Here is a 5,383-nt window from a genome sequence, read left to right as displayed (position 1 = left end):
TGATGATGAGAGCATAGACGACATCGAGGTGTCCTTGAGGTACAAACATCTACAGAAACAATGGGTACCCAAGGAACTTCCTCCAATAAACACTAATTTTTGTGTTAATGAGAGGATATATCGCATAACACCATCATCATTACATGGTTTGGGCCTATTTTCCTTGGACGACATGAAGGTATGTTACAACAAAGTTGTTGAATTGATGGAGTATGTCAGACCCTGTTACATTTACAAAGATTGGATGCAACTGGTTCGATATACACGAAGTATGCTTAGGTATGCACTATCAACAAATTATATACAGCTAAAAGATAATGATCAAAGTAAAAAAGTGGCTATGTACATTGACGGAAGGCCAAAAGCAACAGGGAATATTGCAGGGTTTATAAACAATACGTGATCTAGGTCAACTAATAGGAAACCCAATTGCATATTCGAGGCGTGCGAGGGAAACCGTGTATTCGTATGTGTGATAAAATCAATAAGTGCATGGGAAGAAATGCTAATCGATTACAATTTGAATCACATAGATATAAACAAAGTTGCTACCATGGGGGTTGTACGTACTATATACCATTAAAACCAACCTCCAATTAATGACTCCAATATACCATTTTATTATTAAGTTTTTTTCGTAAGTCTATTGGTTTCATTTCACTAATGTTTTTTTATATTTAATTTTTGTCACAACGCGACATTAATCATAGGGGGGAGGATCCGACCCATAGCACATATTGGGATGCATCTCCGACCACTTCTACTCAGCCAGTAAACCTCATTGTAATTGTACAAATTAGATACGAGCAAAATGTTATATTATTATGTTCTTTTCTTTATGGTTTTGGATTAATTTTGATAATGTTACTAATATTCTTGTCACAATTGGATGTTTAGGGAAAGACACCTGCAGTAACTGACAACATCAATACAGAGGTGGACTCACTATTATGCGATGAGGACATCACATATTCCACAAACCTTGCTGAAATGATAAGAAAGACACAAAAAAAATTTAATAAAGAAATCCTTAAATTGTTATTCATAGTCCTTCAAACTGATGAGATAAAAGAGGGTGAAAAAATTGACTAAGAGATTACAAAACTTGCAAGTAAGCTGTCAGGAAATCTTTAATTGTAACATAAGTTCATTCATGGTTTATATTTTATACTCTTTTATGTCATGAACTAAAATATGTACGTGCTCTTTTTATAGGATTTTTTGTGTCCTCATGATGTTGCTGGCCATGATCAGGGTACTCCAGGTAGTTCAGGTATTGTCCATTTTCCTATGCATACACCACCTCATATTTTTTACATGTTCCCGTCCTTCCGTTAATGTGTTATTGCTCATATATTTAATGTATTATTTAAGGTACTTCAAGTGTTGTCCATGTTCTTGTTCATACACCACCTCATCTGACCCCATCATCCATGCCTATATTATCAGCTGCAATGTTGGCAACATGCATCATGCAGACATTGAGTAGTGCACCAGCCTCTAGCTACATTGAGCACAGGGCAGAGGGTGCAGTAGGACATGTACCTAGGGATGTAGAGACCACTAGTGGTGATATTTTAGCAACATTTTTTGGATCTTCCCGTATTACTAGTATGCGAACGTTGCTGGTCACATTTGTGGTAACCAATGATTTCGTTCCCGTAATAGAGAAGGTTCCTGATACTTTAAACTTATTATTATATATAGTCCAATTGTAATTGACTTATTGATCACTCTTTTTGAACTAATGATCCCATGATTTTTTTGCAGGCAATGATGTTTTTATTAAAAATATAAACAAAATTACCTTGGAACTATTCGGGCCCACCATACGTACACGGTAGAATGCCCAAAATCAATAATTAAAAGATGAACTCATAAACCATTTAGTTGTGTTGTTCGGAAATGACACATTCAACAAAACCAAGGTCCTTTAGAAAGATGACACATCTAAAGTATGTGAGGGACCAATATAGGACACATTTAGAGAAGAACAAAAAGTACGAGCGTCCCCCCGTGATTTCAGAGAGAGAGTGGAAGGACCTGGTTTCAAATGGAAAGGAGGAAGCTGAAAAGAGAAAAGGACATACACCACCAGCTGCAGGAAGGTATGTGATACTATAAAAAATGTAATTATGTACTCATTACTCTTTATTTTTACATAATCTAACATATTTCAAACTTTTCATAGGCTACCTGACACATCAAAGACAACAAAGGAAAAACTAGAAAAACACGGGCAACACAAACTTGGCTCTGGTGGTTACATGAAATTTTCCGCACGAATTGTAAGTATCAATAAATGAAATATCGCATTGAAATAATAAATTGCAAACATTTTTTTTTAATCACAATAGAAGCAAAATTCATGATATTATGCAAAAATGCAGGGCTCTGAATTCAATAGAGTGCCCATAGAAGATGACATGAAGATTGCCTTCTAGGAAGGCTGTGGAGTCGTGGCTGAATGCCTAAGAGTCTTGAGTGGGCAAACACAAGCTTCCAGTGCATCCGTCACATAGGTAAATAACCTAAATGAAGATTATTTAAAATTGAATACTTGAGAAATAATCTATTCGATATTAATTTCCACCATAAAGTGACTATATTTGTTTTAAATAATCAACCAATGATAACAATGCACATGACATTGGAATGTAGCCTATTGAGGGTGGAGCACAACCTGCACATGATGAAGGTCATGGTGTTCATCTCGGTACTGGAGGTATTTATGTGCTATACAATTTTTTTATGTAATTATTAATACAATTAAACATCTTTAATTGCAATTGGTGTAGTAATTAATGTAACCTTTTCTGATTTTACTTTAGAGCATGTAGAGTGTGATGAACAAGTTGAGCATGAACAGGCTAGACAACATTAGGAACGTGATGTGCTCCCATTAGGTAAAGAGGACCATTGTTATTCTTTTAAACAAATTTAATTGCAATTGGTGTATTGATTAATGTAACCTTTTGTGTTTCAACTCCAGAGGATTTAGAGGGTGTTCAGGATGTTGAGGATGAGGCTAGATGACATGATCAGGAAGATGATGTGGCCCCATCAGGTAAAGAGCACACCTATAATGTTCTTTTAATTAATGAAATACTTGTAAAAATAATTAAAAAACTTATCAATTTAACCCATTTCTTTGTTATTGTAGTGGACCCCTCTTTACATAGGCATCCACGTCGTGAGTACAGGACTAGGCATACATTAAGATCACGAGCAGAGGGCACAACAACTGAAGAGGGGAAAAATGATGAATAAAATGATGCTCCACTTAGTCTTTACTTAGCTTCAAATAAAAACAAAAAAAGAAATGATTTTAATCATATTATGTGTTAATGAATAAATTTTATGTGTTAATGAATGTTAATGAATGTTATGTGTTAATAAATATTAATGAATGTTATGTGATAATGAATGAATGTTATATTTTATTAATGGATGAAAGAATGAATGAGTTTGATTTGTTATCGGGGAATTTAGAGTGATGTTAAGGGGCGAGGGGCCAAATGAGCTTCCACCTTCATGTGTTTGGCCCTGTTAAGTAGAGAATATTAAACTATTCTTGAAACAAAGAGAAACTCAATAAGGTAACACACTTTTCAATATTTCATTATGCTCCACTATTAATCTTATTGAATAATATGTATTGATCTTAATTGCATGGTCCAATAGAGCCAATACGAACAACAACACAACAAGTTACTTAGTGGAGACCATCATAGATAAGGTCCTTGATTAAGATTTATGATTTTTGTTTCAGTTTTTTGTTTACGTATCAGCTTGTTGATTATCAAGCTTAATTCAACATGTAATTAGTTTGAAACTTTGATACAAATTGCATCAAATAGCAAATGTATTGGCCAACATTCACCAATTATGTATCCTTCATCCTAATGCTGAGTATAATCTTCATATACCATTCATCCTTCCATCAAGTATCGACACCCTTATCTCTTCTTCTTGTACATCATCTTGTGTAAGATCTTCTTCTACCCTAGGTTCCCTTTCTTTGGTTATCTCTTCCTTAACATTAACTTTTGAAACATTAGTCTTTTCAAGAACTCATTCCTCATTATTTGTTATATCAATGGTCTAGAATTTTTTGCTTAGTGCTATCCTTTTCTAGTATCCTTTGGAGTGGTTGGTCTTCTTGTCTTGTTTAGAAGATTCAATAATCATTTGTTTGGAACCTTTTCTCAATCTCTTATGGGCCATTGGAATGTCTTTAGGTGCTTCCTTAGTTCTTATTTGGCCTTAGAGGACCTTGTCCTTTGATGGATTAAAGAAGGAGTTGTAGTAGTAATAGTAACAAGTTTCTCCTTTCTAAGCTTCTCCTTGCTAAAAGAGAAAAGGATTCATTCTCTCATCATTGTCTCTATTAATGCATCAACTCTTGGACTGATCCTTTTGGGTTTGACTGAGACCATAGAGGCTTTGAGGCCTTTTCTTACTATCATATGTCTGAGCTAATGCATCTTGGAATGTGCATATATTGTTTCACACTGATACGATCTCCTTGTTCACTGTCTTTGAACTTTCTTCATAACTGTGTAGAGATTATTTGTTACCTTTGTGTTGGTTGAAGTCATTTTGAGATTTGTTGCTATCTCTAGCTAGTTTCTTTTCTCACCAACTCAATAGGTGAAACTTCTTCTTTGACTCCTCAACCTACTCACTAGGCTTCAATAGCCCAAACTCACTCAAGCCTTCTCAAGCCCTTGTCCAACCACTCACATACATTCTTCCTCATAACCAACCTTCTTGAACTCTTAACCATGCTCCTCAACTATAAGACAATCATCAACACCATCTTGGCTACTCAACTAGGACTGTCCAACTAGGATCTTATTCCTTCTCTTGTAGTAACTCATAACATTCTTCCTCAAACCATGGGAATCAAGAGAGAAACTATCAAAACTCTCTTTTAAGGTGCTCACTAGCCCATACACCTTTTACTTTGACAGGTTTGAGGCATCCTCTCAACTACTCCCATTAATGGAGTATCCAATGGCTATAACTTAGGTGTTCATCCAGGCATCCACCTCTCCTACTACCACAAACTCACAACTTCCTTGCCTCACCTAGGATTTGCTTTCTCCTCTCACCCTAGTCTCTTGGGAACCACAACCAGGTTCTCTCCTAACTTGTTCCAACACCTTCTTTGTAGTTAGGTGGATTCACACCTACAACCGAACACAACACAAACCACAAAATAACTTTTTTAACCTAGACCTTTTGCTAGGCTCAATAAGTTAACACACTTTTCAATATTTCATTATGTTGCACTGCTAATCTTATTGACTAATGTGTATTGAATCTTAATTGCAGGGTCCAACAGAGCCAACATGAACAACAAAAACACCACAAGTTG

Source organism: Cryptomeria japonica, chromosome 7, assembly GCF_030272615.1.
Source record: "Cryptomeria japonica chromosome 7, Sugi_1.0, whole genome shotgun sequence".
In the NCBI taxonomy this organism is placed as follows: domain Eukaryota; kingdom Viridiplantae; phylum Streptophyta; class Pinopsida; order Cupressales; family Cupressaceae; genus Cryptomeria; species Cryptomeria japonica.
This window is presented reverse-complemented; position numbering follows the sequence as displayed.